Here is an 18,727-nt window from a genome sequence, read left to right on the forward strand (position 1 = left end):
TGAATACCACTTTGTGAGGATTTATAAGGATAAATAAAGATAAGGGAATCATAACACAGATTCATGAGAGGTACTCAGGTACTAACAAATATGATGTGTCATATTGTTTAACTACAGAACATTTAAGAGTATCATAGAAAGACCAGACTTCCCCAATTCCTATACAATGCAATAACACAGACTAATCAGAATAGAACTAAACAATACTACCGAATGGCGCAAATGTTATCATCTGGAACACTTTTGAAATTTGAAAAAGTACATTAGATGGAAATTAAGAATGCAATGATCCTAAGATAAAAAATGAAATAAAGTTGTTGTTATATGTATCTACATCCATACTCTAAAAATCTCTCTGAAATGCATGGCAGAGGGTATTGTCCATTGCACCAAATTTCAGGGTTTCTTCTCATTCCATTCACTTACAGAGAACAAGCACAATGTCTGATTATGCTGTGATTAGTCTACTCTAGTTACTGCAGCCACTATGGGAACAATATTTAGGGGATTTTTGTATATTTTTAGATTACTAACTAGCTTTTGGTTCTTGAAACTTCCTAAGGAGGCTTTCGCATGATAATTGTAGTCATCTTCAAGCATTTTGTAGTTCAGGTTTGGTTTTTCATCTTTTCTGTGATGCTCTCCATGAATGAACCAACCTGTGATGATACATGATGCTATTTTTTTACATATGCTCAATATGCACTATTAGATTGATTTGGCATGGCCCCCACACACTCAGAACAATATTCCAAGATGGGTCATGTCGTATTTTGTAAGCAATGTCCCTTGCAGACAGACAGCATTTTCTCAGTACAAACCTAATTTGCCTGAAATCTAGTCTATGCGATCATTACATTTTGTATCACCATAAGTTGTGACTCCCAGGTATTTGAAAGAGCCAAAAGATTCTACCTCATTAATAACACTGGTCAACAAGATTTTTGTTACAAAGAATGTGAAAGGTGTTCTTTCCTAAGTAGTGGGTGCTGAATTTGAAAATGAAATCTGTTTTTGTCTATAAGACTCAGTTTTCTTGTGACAAGCTACATTCTACCTATCAAAATCCTTTGAAATGTTGAATACTGGGTATTCTACTATGGATTAACTGAAATGTTATACAGATTTAATTGTAGGAATATATATGTGGAGTGAATTAAAACATGTGATGCAAACTTTAGAAATCTACTTCCAGGAAATAAAGTTGGTGTGAGAGCACTGCCAATGGATCATGCTTGAACATGTAGAATCATGCTATGTTTCTTGCCACTTGCACCTCGACATTCAGAGTGTTGATAATTAATGGAGGTGACTGGTTATAGTTGTAAGTTCATAAAGGTTTCTGTCATTTGTTAATTCAGAAGAACAAATGTCTTGTATCTATGTAAATAGAGCAAAGTCTGTTTGTTGTATCTTTAGAGTGTTAACTCTGAAATTGCAAAAAGGGTCTCTTACTTCTCTTCTAAAGAAATTCTATGAACTTTATTTCAGATGTAAGATTGGCAATCAGGATGAGGATTCCCCCTACATTTGCTTTTTGTCATTTGATATGCTTCTGTTAGATTGATAAAAAAAGATCAAGTTGTATCTTCTTAGCTGTTTCCAAGATTTGGAGAGAACCAATGGACTACACAAAAAATTGTTATTTGTGTCTGATTAAAATAGATCAAATAAGAAAAACTGTTCAATATATGAATTTAACATGTGCTATAAGGCCTGTATGTCACTGTGAAGAATTTCCAATACTGATGCCTCCTGAAAATATGAAAGTAAGATGACAAATACAGTGACAAATATGCAGACAACAATGAAGAAGATATGCTAGCTGACACAAAATTTCAATGCCTCATAAATCAAATGAGCCACTCCTTTTGACTCAAGGGTTACATCAACATTGCTCATTATTTAAATTTGTTGAAGCAACAGACTGAACTTTAAGCTTCATGATTGAAAGGATGCAGTCTTCTCTGTGATATGAAAGTGGGCGTTCCTCCTGACAGCAATGCTATTTTTTTTAATATTTCTCTGAGGAATGTGACATGATTCTTTGTTATGATACAGATTCCTTTTTGAAGACTTTTGGCCATGATATCAATGTAAATGAATGGCCTTGTATGTAGATTCCAGCAATGTTGGTCTGAAACCAGCACTTCACCACAAATTTCCTTCTGTTTCAATTGTCCATTTAGTTCATCTGGAGAAGACATGCGAGAACTATAAAGTGCTATTCACACTTATCCGGAATGAGAAATACATATGGCTTATATATGAAGAGCTAAAGATAATTGGCGTGCACCTCAGGCTCACCAACCCCTTCTAGTGTAACAATTTACAAAAACTATTATTGCATATAAATGAAGAGCAGTAGAGAATTTCTAAAATTAGATCTGGATTCAGGGGCAAATTACCTTCCAGAAACAGTCTGTAATGTTTAATAATAAATTATTGCATCTACAATTACTTAGGCAAATAAAAATAATCACATCAATGCTTTTAGCAAATAACTGCTGTCTTCAGATATGCTTAATCCACAAAAAGCTCTATGCAGACAATGAATTTCATCACACAATAAAAGAGTCTTTTCATTGGCTTTATGATGTTCAAGTGCCTAACTATATTTGTTTGTTTGTATAAAGCTTTTCGTGACTTATGCATGTCTGAAGATGGCAGTTATTGTCAAATTCTGTAATGTAAATATGTTTTATATATTTAAGTGATCACTGACATAATAAATTATTGTACAAACATTACATAGGCCATGTACTTTCAGTTGGCAACATGTAATTATTTTAAAAAGAAGTATGTACTGTTCTTGCATTGAACCAAACTAACTAATGAACACATACTAGATTGAACATGGTAAAAGTAATTTATGGTACAATCTTACTAAAAGAAGAGATTGTGAAAGTGTGGGGTGTAAAAATCATGGAGGGAGACCAAGGCTTGAACACAATAAGCAGGTTTGATTGGATGTGGGCTGCATGGACAACCACCCACCCACCCACCCACGCCCACCCACCCACCCATGTCCACCCACCCACACACGCGTACACACACACACACACACACACACACACACACACACACACACACACACACACACACACACACACAGAGAGAGAGAGAGAGAGAGAGAGAGAGATGGTGCACGCACACACGTGTGAAGACATTGAAAGAGATAGGCATGCTGACACAAAATTTCCAGGCCACATAAATAAAATCAACTATATTTTTTATCTCAAGAGAATCTCAATGATCTTGCTCTTGATTTAAGTTTGTGAGAAAGGGAAGACAGGAAGACTAGGGTTTAATGTTCCACTGACACTGAGATCATCAGAAAAGGACATAAGCTTGGAATGTTTCAAGGATGAGGTAGGAAACAGGCCATGCCCTTTCAAAGGAACCATCCAGGCATTTGTCTGGAGCAATTTAAGGAAATCGTTGAAAACTTAAATCAAGATGGGTGCACATAAATTTGAATTATCATCCTCCTGAATGCAAGTTCAGTTTATTAAACACTATGCAATTGCACTTAAAAAAAAAAAAAAAACACGGTATTGAGTCTTTCACGAAAACTATCACCATGATTCATTCAGTGTCACTTGTTTGTAGATTTCTACAATTTTAACTTGAAATAGTATAAGAACTTTAAGCTACTACTCACACTTATCCAATATGAAAGATACATATGGTGTATATTTGGAGATCTTAAGTTAACTGCAGTTCTTCTTTATGTGTAGCTCAGAGTCACAAAGCAGTGCTGTTGTAAGTATTAAAAAAACATTATTGCATCAAAACTTAGACTAGTAAAATAATTGAAAATTACATGTGGATTCAGGAGTGAATTATCTTCCAGAAACAACTTATGTTGCTCTTTTAACTGATCTGGAATAACTAACTAGCAAATACTGAATCAAACTGTGAAATAGAGAAATTTATGGAACAATTAAGCAAAAAGAATGGATCAGTTAATAGGACACTGCCAGAGGCATCAAGAAACTATCAGTTTGTTAGTTGAAAGAAGTGTGTTGGGTAAAAACTGTGTTGAGAGACCAGGGCTTGAATCAAATGTATGTGGTTGCAGTAGTTACACAGAGATGAAATGGCTTGCACAGGATAGATTTGTGTGGAGAACTCCATCAAACCATTCTTCAGACTGAAGATCACAATAACTACAACTAATATGATACTTGTATAGTATTCTTCACGTTGTTCTTCATTATAGATAACTGCATCATCCACAAAAAGTCTCAGGTGACTGTTAATATTGCCTGATAAGCCATTAACAAACAATGTGAACAGTCTTAACATATTTCTGAGGTTCACACTTGAAATTTACTTTACATCTGTTGATAAACCTCCATCCACCAAGAATGGCTGAAAGCAAGAGGAAACTAAAGTCATTTTTCCTGGTGGGCATGCAGCTCTACTGTATGGTTAAATGATGATGGCATCCTCTTGGACAAAATATTCCACAGGTAAAATACTTCCCTATTCAGATCTTCAGGTGGGGACTACTCAGAAGGATGTCATCATTATCAGGAAAAACAAAACTGGCATTCTGCAGATCAGAACATCCCTTAATTCGGCAGGTAGGTTAGAGAACTTAAAGAGGGAAATGTATAGGTAGAATTTAAACATAGTGGGAATTAATGAAGTGGTGACATATGGAAGGAAGAATATGATCTCCTACCATATGAGTACAGGTTATAAAAGCAGAATCAAATAGTAGTAATGCAAGAGTAGGTCTAATAATGAATAAGAAACTGGAAAATTATTAAAACAGATATAAGCTCTAAAAATAATCACAACAATAGTCCACTCCAACCAGACACCTTAAATGCACAGTATACCAGTTCTGGCTCAACTAAAAGTCTCACTAGAGATGCAAATAAAGCTGAAGTATTGCTCCCAGCTCTGGGTAGTAGTCCACCTTACAACCTCTGCTGGTCTCATGTATCTTACACACAAGTTAGTGAAACAGTTGTGAAATTCAGCAGCTTAGAAGCAGAAGATTTCTATGAATTCTCAAATAATGCAATTAAAAATATAAATCATCAGCCAAATATTTCATAAATGAATCTTTTCAAATCACCTGAAAATTATTGTAAGAAAGGTGATAAAGCATCCCCTGGTAATTATACTCTCATCTCACTCATATTAATAAAATAAAAATAATAGAAAATCTTACACACAAACAATTGGACCAGCATTTCAAACAAACCTACTTAGCTTCTCAGAATACAGTTTCAGATCTCATCTTTCCATCAAAGAAGTTGGGACCATTATTACAAAAATATATGATTAATTTGAGAGTAAGGAAACAATTTATGCAACTCTTTTGGATTTGAACAAAGCTGTTTCCTGCAGTTTACTTATCAGAAAGCTCCAGTATTATAGAATCAGAAAGAATGATCTTCGTGTTATTGAGTCACACCTAAGTAGCAGAGAACAGTTAGTGTCTAACAATCAAATGGCTTCCCTGTTACAAAAGGTGTCTAATAGGCATGGTAATTGATCCCTTCCTGTTTGTTATATACATAAATGATTTACCTTCATTCTTTCCAAGTGAGGCAGTATTGTACACAAATGGTATAATTCCAATTACACAAGTTGACATAATGTAAATAAAGCAATGGATAGATGTAGTAATTGGTTCCATGCGAAGTGTTGACAAACTAATGATAAGAAAACTGAAGATTTTTTTTCAATTTTAAATGTCTCCAATAAATATTACAAAATAGCTAAACTGTTAGGTTTGTAATATCTTGTTTAAGCACACAACATAACAGTTAAGTACCACAAGCAAGACTGCTAAGAGTGTCTATATCTATACTTTGTTTTTAGCTAAGAGTCAGCATGGAGAATCAAAGGGTTTACACTGCACATGTGAAATATTTAGCCCAAGTGTCAACGGTATTTGGGGTTGAAATGTAAAGAGCAACCAAAATGAGCTGTGACTTACAGTTCACTTTGAGTGGTGGCAGTGGAAGACTAGGTGTGTCTGGTTTCCTCACAGAACTACATGTAGGTAGCAAGTCGGTGTCAGGTGTGGTGATGGCTGACTTGTGTCTATCAGTGGATATTGTGATAGAAGAGCCATCAATATCAACACTGAAAATTTTATTGTGGCATGCTAGTACTGTGTATTGACCAACATACGGTGGTTGGACAGGTTTTCAAATAACATCATGCCAGACTAAAACCTGTTTGCATGACTTTAAGTCATAGAAAATGACTGGTTGCTGAGTTGAAAGTTGTTCTGAATTGCAGGATGCTAAGGAAAATCCAAGGTTTCAATAATAATATTTGATGTGCCAGTAAAGAACTCTCCCAGCAACTGAAATGTATGCCCATACACTAATTCAGCTGTTGCTGCATTGGGATCTTCTTTGAAGGCTGCCCAGAGACCTAGTAGAACAGTAGTTAGGGTGTCTGTAGCATGGCATATGAGTGAAGCTTTTAATTCCTGATTAAGCCATTCCACAAGACCATTCGCAGCACAGATTTGAACACAGTTCATGCTGAGCAAAGCTGAGAGTGATTTAAAGAGATATGACTCAAATTGCTTGCCCTGATCAGTAGTGAAACAGAGAGGAATGCTGAAGCATGGTGTAATGTCTCCTGGTTGGGATTTACTGAAAAACCGACAGAATAATTTTTGATCTTTGTGTTAGACTGAAAGTACTGTAGAAAGCAAAAGAAATCATATGAAGTGAGTGATAAAAGATGATCAGTGACACTGACAAACAATGACATATGACTGTGTGATCTCTGATTCTGACTGCAAAAGATATTAATAATTACTATTCTTTCCTTCTTTTGTCCAGCAAACAAAGACTGACTCTATCTCACTTATGATTACTGCTGGCTTAGATGGATGTGATTGTATGAAAAATGAAATGATCGTATGGCATAGTTGGCCAGGATGTCCCATTCGGGTTCGGCCACTATGTGCAAGTCTTATTTCATTCGGTGCCACATAGGGCGACTTACAGCCAATGATGAGGATGAAATGATGACGAGGACAACACAACACCCAGTCCACGAGCAGAGAAAATCTCCAATCTGGCCGAGAATTGAACCTGGGCCCAGTGTATGGGAGGCAAGCATGTTACCACCCAGCTAAGCCGGTGGACAATGTGATTGTAATAGCTCTTATTAAAATATAGGTCTGTTAACAATAATTGTATAAATTATTTACTGAAGCACTTTCAGAATACAGTAGTATATTTGTTAATTAAAATTATATTTGTAATATAGTGCCCTCACCTGAGACTTTTAAGACAGTTTTACATAGCTTCAGTCCTCTAATGTGGGTTGGCATTGCTATCGGTCTATTTAATTTTGTCAATTATGGCCCTTCAAGCCTACTTGCTTATGAAGAAGTGCATTTAATCTTTATCCAAGATTAAATAGTTAATAACAAAATTTCTTGGTTTTCTGTAAAAATAGTGGTCATACCAGATATATGCTGCCAAGTAGGTTCAGCTTACCGCATTTGCCATTATAGGAATCACAGAATATTAATTAAAATACAGGCTGGTTGCAAAGTGAATATTAGCAACAGTGTGACACACCTTTACATACAAATGAGTCTATTTGTGAGTGAAGTCCCTGAGAACTTTGTTAATTCATGTTATACTAAAATTTATTGCTGTGATACATGTAGAAGTAATTTACACAAATCTTTTTCACTTTTGCCCACAAATAGTAAAAAATACTGACATGGCATCAGACTGTTGTTAGCATCATAATTGTGTCTGAGTATTATGAAAAAAAAAAATGCTGAGTCACAGGCAGGCACAACAAAAAGACTGTCAGAAAGTGAGCTTTTAGGCCTTTGTGAAGTACCTAGACACATGCGCACGCGCGCGCGCGCCCACACACACACACACACACACACACACACACACACACACACACACAATATATGACACGTCACAATGAGATATACACACAAAAAGAGCTCACACGACTCGTGTGTGTGAGTGTGTGTGTATGTGTGTGTGTGTGTGTGTGTGTGTGTGTGTGTGTGTGTGTGTGTGTGTGAGATGGTGAGCAGCAGCAACTTTCCTTCTCATAGTGTTCTTACATTCCATCCTGAATTTTCCATTATTTGTTTTTCATGGTATTGTTTGAGTATTAGTGTGGTTTTTGGAAATAATGTCACTTTTTAATGCAAGAATTAATGAAGGAACTTTAACTTTCATTTGCATTTGAAGCATATTTAAAGATCACTGAAACCACAATGCAATACACTGTGCAAACACAATATGACACGTCACATTGAGATACGCTCACAGAAGGAGGTCATAGCTACAGTTGCTGCCATTGTGTCTTCCATAGGACATATTTCATTTCAGCAAGAGAAATTGGTTAGTTGCTGTCAGGCAACATTGGTGCCATTCTGGTGGTGACAAAGATCCAGTGATGTCCCTCTAGACATGTTTGAAGCATTGACTTGCTGGTGTGAAAGTACCGAGTGGAGTCATCACATGAAAGTTACTTTGTTGTGCTGACAAGCATTGCACTGGGGCAGTGAAATGCCTTACAATCCCTCTTGATGTTTGGCCAAATATATGCCTTCTTCACCAGATGTACAGTAGCCTTCACTCTTGGATGAGAAATGCTGTCAAGAGAAGGATTTGCTTGTTTGTGAAAATCTGCTGCAATAAACACTCGCATTTGGGGCATTGACAAAGCTCAGTATAGTGCTAAGTTCAAGGTTGGTATATGGATATATAAGAGCTGTAAGCCTGACAGTGCTTCAAGGCATACCTTCAGCTCATTGTCTCCTTCCTGGGCACTGGCAAGTGCTACAAATTCAAGTTCCTTCATGACAATGTCAATGTGATATAGTATATCCGCTGGTCCATTCTGCTAACTAATCAGCATTCTGAATGTCATAATAATAAGTTGTGAAATGAAGTCCAGATGTCATAATTGGTGTGGTGATCTTTGATTGGAGTATGATGGAAAAATGAACACAAGTGGTTTATGGTCTGTGAGAAGCAAGAAATGTGTAGCTTCAAGCATGTGCCTAAGCTTTTTGATTGACACATGTGTTTAAAGTAGCAAGATGGCAGCTAGTGTAAAAATTCTACGTGTAGCTCGGAGAAATAATGTCAGTTATGCTGTTGAAAAGAAAAACTGTGACAGTTGTAAAGATGAAATAACAAAGTTAAAAGAATTTGTGTCTAGTTTACAATTTATTATCAGTTTGCTGAAGATGGATATCAAGAAACTTAAGAAGAAATAGGTGTACTGAACACGATAAGGCCTGAAAGTTCGACTTTGTCAGAGAAATGGATGGAAGTAAAGTTCAAAATTCACAAACAGGTATTACAGGATATAGAAAACTGTGAAGGAAACATAAATGTAATGCACAAAAATCACTTCAAAGCTCTTTCTACTACAGATTATGATAATGTTGTTAAAAGTTTGAGTGTACCACCTGGAAAACAAAACGACTTTGCAAATGAGGTAAAATTTGGAATATTTCAGTTGCAGTTAAGTAAAAGATCATATACTAAAGAGCTTTCAAAAAATTTGGCAGCTATGAGCTGTTTGCCTGAGACATTACTGACTTATATTAAGAAAAATAAAGATTGCCAAACAAGACATCGTGCATAGTATAGGTAGGCAGAAAATCGGTAAGCTCCAACCAACATGTACATGTAAAATTGAACTGTATGCAGACAGCCAAGAGTGAAGTATAGCCACTAAATATTGGTGGAAAAGTAGTCAAAATTTTAATTGTATAATAAAGCCAGGAGCGAAATTCAGTGCTGCTACATCAATGAGTCAGGATAAATTTCCTCATTGAGCAAAAAGGACTTTTCCATCTTCCTGACAGGATCAAACAATGTCACAAGGAATGAAAAAAGGATCTCTCAATCTCATTAAAAAGAAAGTTGTACAAGCTGGGAGGAACAAATGTTAAGTTTTTTCAGTGCCACATCATTACAACTAGGGAGAATGGTCCTGTGTAAACAAAGAAATTGAAAGCGCAAATACAGAGACACAAAATATTTGAGGTGATCTGAAAATGTAATATTTGTAAACATTAACAATTTGGGGGAAAGAATCCATGTAACACATTGTTTTCATCTGAATAAACTTGGGAAAAATGTTATAGTAACAAAAATTTTAGATGTAGTAAATAACATCTCAAATGTGCAGTGTGATGATATAGGAGTCATACCTCTCCTGGACAAGAAGTGTGTGTTACATAGAGACTCAAATGTGAAATCTGCTGTCAGCTAAATTACATCTCTCCAAGACAAATGTGATATTTTGTTAATGCAACTGAACACCCTAAATACTAGCAGCTCACAGGAAAGTACAGTAGTCATGGAAAAGCAAACACCAGAAATAAGTGAAACAGCAGTAGCACCATCATCATTAGTAGCAGCAACAGCTATGGCAGCAGCAACAACAACAACCGTAACATTAGCAGAACCAACGACAATTGGAGCAGCAGTACAACACAGCTTAGTAAGGAGTTAAAGGGAAAATGTGCCTGTGTCACTCAATGATGATTCTTTATGGTTTCAAACCAGGAAGAAAATAAAAAGTGTGAAAAATCAGCCTGCTAATTCACAGATAAGTCACATTAACATCTTATTTCTAAACATTCAGAATCTTGAAAGCAAAGTTAAAATACTGGAGGAGTCATTGCTACAAAACTAATACTTCTTCCTGTGTTTATCTGAACATTGGCTTGAACCTGGCTAAATAGAATACTTTGCTAGAAGATTATAAACATGGAAACAGTTTTTGCAGCGCTCAGTACCATAATGGTGGAGCTGTTATCTACATTTCAAATGAAACAGAGTTAAGAGCACTAGATTTTAGATGGGCATGTGCAGGGAAACACATTGAAAGTACTGGAATCATGTATGATGCAAAGAAACTTACCTTAATATGTATTTATCATTACCCTGACTAAGATGAAACAACTTTTTTTAATAATTTAGACAGTATAATTTGCTACATAACAAAGTGGAAACAATATGTAACTATAATTAGGGCAGACTTTAATTCAAGCTTTGATGTAACATGTAACATATCCAGAGTAAAGAAGCTACTGAATACGCTAAGGCAGCGCGACTCCCATCATGCAAATTTAGAACTGACAAGACAAAAAGCATGCTTAGACAATGCTTTTGACGACAGTGCTTGTGATATGTACGTCACCAGTGTAAAGGAACTTGATTTCTCAGACCACTCCATGTTAACAGCAGATTTAAGACATTTTATGAAAGGGGATGGGAACAAGACTGTACAGAAGTTATCAAAATCTAGTACCTTAATACTAACAAAAAACAATCTCAGAAACTATCACATCAGCTGAGCATAACTAACTGGGACAAATTATTTCAAAGATGTGATTCCAGTGCCCAAATATTTCACAACTACTTAATAGGTTGTTAAAAGCTCACCTTTTTCTAAAGAAATATCATAAAACAAGATAGGGTAAATTTTGGTACAACAAAGAGATAGAGAATTTAAAAAAATAAGCCACCGCTGATAAATTGCCTCTGCAAAGTAAATAATTCTAATGAAATTAAGGACCTTGAAACAACCACAAAGAACTGTATAGGAAAGAGGTACAATTGGTTAAACAAACATACAACACTAATCTCATAAGAAATAGTAAAAACCAGCACTTAACAGCCTGGTCAGTAATTAATACTGTTAAAGGTGAAATCAGAAATTTTAAGACAGTCCCAATAAGGGCAGATATGTGCAACAAATATTTTGTAAGCAGTGCTGATGAAATCAAAAAGTTGATCAGTAAATGCAGTGTAACATATTCAGATTATCTTAAGAGCACAAAGCTAAATTGTAATCTGGCTTCACTGAAGCACTTCAGAGAGGTATGTCAAGGTGAAGTTCTTAAAATTGTCAAAGAAATGAAAAAGTCATATAGTACAGATATTTTTAATATGTCAAACAATCTACTGAAAGAAATGATTTATTAGAATGCACCATCATTAACAAATTCTATAGATTTGTGACTCATAAAGGGGTTTTTCCTGATCCTCTCAAATTATCAAAAGTGACTCGTCTTTAAGAACAGTAGGAAATCTGAGCCAGCAAACTACAGTCCAATTTCACTAATTCCAGTATTAGCCAAAGTCTTTGAAAGTATAATGTATCAACAAATGTATGACTACCTAGAAACAAATGATATGTTAAGTACATCACAGTTTGGTTACAGAAAAGAAAAGTCAATCATATGTGCCATAGAACTCTTAGTGAGAGACATTTTAGCAGCATTTGAGGACCGTGCTCACATACAGGTAACCTTATGTGATTGGAGCAAGGCCTTTGACTGTGTTGACCATTATTTTTTGCTCTCTAGACTTGAGTACTTTGGAATATGTGATAAAAGTTTAAAACTTGTCAAATCATATTTTAATAAAAGGAAGCAAGTGGTGTACTCAGGGAGTCATCCGTCAAATGCAATTGAGGTACAACACAGTGCCACAGGAATCCAAATTAGAACCACTTCTATTCCTTGCACATAAATGACTTACCGGGAAACATATGTGTACAGATGTATATGCAGAGAGGTGATAACAACTTTTGTGTCTGTAAACAGTGTATTTGATAACCTCATTACGGATATGAATTTGGTGAAAGGAAATGCAATATTGTGGTTTAATGTGAATGGTCTATTATAAAATAAGAAAAAGACCCAGAATATGTGGTTCAGTCTATCAAAGACTGTAAAAATAGAAAAAACAAAATGCAAAATTTTTAGGTATTGTATTTGACAATAAATTGACACGGAACTCTCATGTTGAACATATAGTGGGTAGGCTGTCAAGAGTTGCATATCTGCTGAAGAGAATGATGTGCTGTGTGACATTTGAACAAGTAAGGACAGCTTACTTTGCTTTTTTAAAACCTGTTTTGAGGTATGGATTAATACTCTGGGAAAACAGCAAAAAATAAGTGAAATTCTGGTTATCCAGAAGAGTGGCAAAGAGAGTAATGGCAAAGGTAGATAACAGGACACATTGCAAACCATTGTTCATTAAATATAGAATATTAATAGTTATTGATGTATATATTCTTAATAATGTTGACTATATACTTGCTGAATTACCAAATTTAGGCATAACGAGTCAAAGATATAACTACAATACAAGAATCTGTACTTATCTGCTCTTGCCACAAAATAGGTTAGCAAAAACTAACAATAGTCGTAGGTTGATAGCAATTAAAATATATAAGAAATTGTATAAATATGCCTCAAACATGCCAGTCAAAGTATTTAAAGAAAAATTACAAACCTTCCTGTTAACCAACTCATTCTATTCATTGGAAGAATTTTTAGGATTATCAACTTAAATACATAAATATGTATTGTATAAAATTAATAGGTTAAGTGAACTGATGAAGTCTATTGCATGTAATAGTGCTGAATAACTAATAAAGAATCTGAATCATAGAATTTGCCATCATTCATTGAAAACAATTTGCTTGCAGAGGTGATAATTTCCTCCTGAAGAAAGCTAGAATATTGCACACATTGTTGTAACATGGCTCCAGTTGCAGTTGATGATGTACCTATCATAACTGCAAGAGGTGCATCAGGAAGAAGACAAGCCAAAAATGCAGCTTCTGCAATAGCAGCTTTTACTTTGGAACCTTTTAGCATTTCAGAGAAAGGTGTTATCAAAATGCATTATTGTGGACAAAACATTGATAGATGGCTATCAAGCCCAAAAATGATGTATTTCTTACATTGCAACAGACTGTGGAAACTGAGAAATAGCTTTCACTCTGACTTGAGGTGGCAGAATTACTTGTGCATTGATAAGCTACCCTAAGAATTTTACTTCCATCATTTTTTGTGTGTTAATCACTAAACCATGTTCTTGTTGTCTAGTGAATTGTTGCTGCAGATGAGCTAGAGGCTCTGCCTTGCCAGACAACATTACAAGCATGCCATCAATATAGATGTAACAAAACTCTTAAGTCTCTAGTTACTTCATCTAATAAGGGTTGAAAAGTCTGGGCGACATTGCACAGTCTGAATGGAATTCACTTAAATACATGAAGAAGTCTGAATGGAGTTCAAACAGTGGTTTTGGATACATCTTCCAGTGCAGTTGGTATATAATAAAAATCACAGACAAAGTGAATCATGGAGAAAACAGTGTTACCATCAATGTGCATAGCAAGGTGTTTAATATGTGGCACAGGATAACGATCAGGTATTGCCTTGGTAAGCTGAAAATAGTTGCTATATGGGTGCCACTAGTTATTCTTCTTAAGAACTATACGGAGTGGAGACGTCAGCAACTATTTGAAGTGTGACAGGTCCCTTGTGCTAACATAAAAGAGAACTATTGCTTTGCAGTCTTTGGTTTTCCCAGATACAGATGATGATGCCATGTGTGAATTGGCGATCCTGGAGTAGAGACAATGTGATGTGCCATGGAGCTTTTACAATTGTTTTTAGTTGAGAGGAAACTTGGAGAATCAAAGAGTTTACACTGAACACATGAAATGTTCATAGATGATTCACTGTTTACATTACTGTCTACAGGTTTTTACACAGATCAGAAACTCAGATCAAGTCACACAGAAAAATTGTGCTCCAAACTGTCTCAAGTAGTTTATGTATTGTGCAAATTGAGGAATAATATAAGTAAAATCCTGTTAGTCCACGCATATTTTGTGTTTTCCCATTTCCACCCTAGCTGTGGAATTGTTTTATAGGGCAACTGCCCTGGCTCAAAAACTGTTTTCAAGGGACAAAAACCAAGTGACAAAAAAGGCTATCAGATGCACACAGCACTTACTCTAAGAGAATTAAGAGCTTAACGTTATGACAATCCCTAGTCTCAATATCATGGTACGGTTGCCTCCTCAGTGTTAAAGAATATTTTAATAATTTTAATATTAGGATAGCAATACATGACACAAGAGCTAGTCAATCAATTGATTTACTCTATGGTAGGCTAGCTAAGGATCACAACAGCCACATTTATCTTGGCCTCAGATTTCTCAACATACTTCCGAAAAGTATCTTAAAAAAGTGTAGTTGAATGAGTGGGACTAAAAATAATAATGTGTTCATTAAGGTTAACACTAATCATTTATGCATATCATGTACACTAGCTCATTCCACATCATTTCAATAAAAGAATTGTTCAAACAATCTGTGGAAAATGCAACTAACTAACTAACTGACTGACTCTCCATATAATCTGAAGTGAAACCACAAAAAACTGGTTGTAGGAAGAGCAGATGACAGACTGAAATTTGTTGGAAGGATCCTAAGGAAATGTTATTTATCTACAAAAGAAGTGACTTAGATAATACCCTTTTAACTGATTCATGAGTTAAGACACAAAGGAATTATAGACATTCATAATGGCTGCTGGATCAAAATGGTATCTGATTTATGAGTATTGCTTGTCAGCTGGAGACTCTTTTCAAGTGTGATTAATAGAGAAGATCCAAAGATAAGCAACACTTTCATCATAGATTCCTTAATTAAGTGCGAGAGTACTTGGGAGATGATTACCAAACTGCAGTTGGAGAAATGTTGTGAATCATGGAGTGGTTTACTGATGAAACTCTGAGAGTATAGATTCAAGAAGAATATGCTTCCTGCCACATAAAACTTGCAAAATAACTGTAGCAGGAAGTCTGAGAAATCTAAGCTCATGTGGAGGTTTACTGACTGTTGTTCTTGCCACATACCATTTGTGAATAGAATGTGATATCAGTTAAATGATAACAGTACCAGGAACACCCACTGCTGCTCACTGTAAGATGGCTTTTGGAGTATAGCTGTAGATGTGGAAGAGCATTATTGCTATGACATTGAGGTGTAATAGCTCTTATTTTAGCTCATACTAGCTTCAGAAAAAATTGGGAATATGTAAGAGATTTATTCATTTTTGACTGCTCTTTGTTTGTGTTAAAAAGCAACATAATTTCAAATGAAATTTGAATTAAATCAAACAAATATTCTTAAACAAATATTTACCAAAACCTAATAATGAGACTGAAGAATGACCAGAATTATAAAGGTAAGTCAGAGATCAACACACTCTTAAACTGATCAAAAATGTCAATTCAACATGCTTGCCACAGGTATCTCATTGCATTAGCACAAAGACAAAAATTCTGTTCTATTGCCACACTTTCACTCACTTTTGTCCTAATAAATTATCTTCTATTGTTATGTAATAAAGGGCAACAAAGTATCTGTGGTGGAGGAGTGAGAAATATTGGCTGTTAAGATCCTGATGAAAGCTGTGCAGTATGACTGGGTAAATGGTGGGCGTATGGTCCATGTATCTTAGCATGATACTATGGTGCTAAATATAATTTGAGTTGCTCAAAGGCCAACTTAAAGATATCAGGCACTAACAAAAAGAGAAGGAGATGTTGTTTAATTCTTATTTGTCTGCTCATAATATTGACCCATGTCAAATTAAATGTACCAGTAATAGGTCTTGAGTTCACATCACACATACAGGTGAGTGAAAACTTTGTGACCACCTGCTTAATAGCATGACGCTTCCCCTTTGGAATGAAATACAGCAGTGATTCTGTTTGGCATGGATTTGACAACTCCTAGGTTGCTAGACATGTGTGGCAACAGATGTTTATATGCACAGACCAAGCAATTTCTATAACTTACAAGCCAATGATGCATGGGTGTGGAAGTAACACCTGGTAGTGTCTTAGATGTGTTCCACTGGGTTCAGATGAGGTAAATTAGGTGGCCAAGACATCAGTGTGAACTCACTGTGATGCTCCTCAAACCTGTGCAGTTCAACTCTGGCCTTGTGACATTAACAATTATCCTGCTGGAACATGCCACCTTCTTTGGGGAAGAGACCAAGCACAAAAAGATGCAGGTGGTGTAATCTAGCAGAATAGGACAACATTTAGTAAAAAATTATAATTCTGACCATAATGAAGAATGCAATACTACAATGAAAAAACTTATGAAAAGTTACATAAATGCAATACTTTGAATTGTAAACATTGTCAGAGTACAGTATAAATGAAAATAAGTCAACTTAAGGTGAATTGTGATCAGTTCAGATGAATTGTAATTAATTTATAGAGACATTGAACTACAAGCTGAAAATATGTCAAAAATAAGTTTTCTATCACTTGTGAAATTCGTGCATAGAAAAGTGATAGTAATTTCAATATAGAAAACTGGAAAACTTAAGAATGTATTTTAGGAATTAAACCAATTAACAAAAATAATTGAGACATTTTGATATGACAGTTGTAACAGTTCAGCATGCTACCTGTTTCACAAGATTTGCTGTGAATCTAAAGTCAAAGTCCATAACCAGTTTTGTATAAACATTGAAATTTTAATTTTAAATTCAAATAAGTTTAACTGAAATGGCATGTAATGTAACTTTAGAATTACTGGGAGTTATATAAGGAGCAATGGCAGTAGCAGTGGTATATCAGTCTTATGTCATCTTTCAGGCACTTAATCTATGTCATTCTGTAATGCAATAAAATAGTTTAAAAGCATCTTGACTGTTTTAGCTGCGTTATTTATTGGAATAATTCTGCAAAAATTTCCACACATATGGAAATTGGACCCAGACATTATTTCAGGTGGAGAAATTGCAACATATCTGAGGTAAGAACCTCATTCAAGATCATGTATTATCAACAGGTTAAGTACTCAAATTGTAGCCATGAAAACTGGTTACATTCTAAGGTCTACAGTGATGTCCACGTAGTTCACAGCTGCCATGATTCCTTTGTTTACTACCACAATTCTCTTGGAAAGTCAGGGGAATAAACCCAATGCAGAATACGGCCCCAATTGCCTGCATCCATGGTGCAGTTCATGTTTTGATAAGCTGTTCACTTCAATGATGGCATGGCATATTTGGGCAACCATCAACCTGATGTGAGGAGAGACATGATCAAGCAATATGTGAAGTTTAAAGCTTTCGCGGCGTACTAATTGTTCTGTAGTACTCGCCAGTACTACTAGAGTGGCACTCACCTGCAGATGGCCAGAAGACTCTGTGCCGAAATATCGTGGCAGGACGTTACTGATATCCGGCAGATCTCTCGTGTTTTTAGGGAACAATCAGTATGCCGGGAAAGCTTTAAACATCACATCAAGCAACTCTATGGGGAGGAAGTGATGGAATGTATTCGAAGATTCGACAAGTTGCGTGAAAGAAAAGTGAGGCTGCTGAGCACACTGATTTTCTTATTAAGTTGCAGAGACAAGGACATTATTCCAACATTTGCCAAAATTGTGCATTTTATAAATACCACTGCTGCAAACAAAATCAAACGTAAAGCAAGCATGGCTTTGGTGAGAGAAAGGATTCATTTTACTCAGCGTGAATTGGATTCTGTGTCTAAGGACATGTTCCACATACATTAGGAATTGGTAGAAAGATTATCTTCTCTGTCGTGGGACTTGGTGGATGGTGTGACATGGGCTAAAGCAAAATGGAGCCATGATAAAGCTGTGACAAGGCAAACTGCCAAGATTGACAGGCTTTCTAAACAGATGCTGCAGGAAGTTCCAACTCGATGATATGTTGTTAATTTGACAGAGGAAACTTTAGATGACGCGACTGTGTCTGTGCTAGCAAAAGGACTGAATTCTGCTCCCACACCTGTTTCACTGCCACTAGTGGATTTCATCAGTGCCATCAAAGAAGCTGTATGCCATCTTTAT

This window comes from Schistocerca gregaria, chromosome 8, assembly GCF_023897955.1.
Source record: "Schistocerca gregaria isolate iqSchGreg1 chromosome 8, iqSchGreg1.2, whole genome shotgun sequence".
Classification (NCBI taxonomy): domain Eukaryota; kingdom Metazoa; phylum Arthropoda; class Insecta; order Orthoptera; family Acrididae; genus Schistocerca; species Schistocerca gregaria.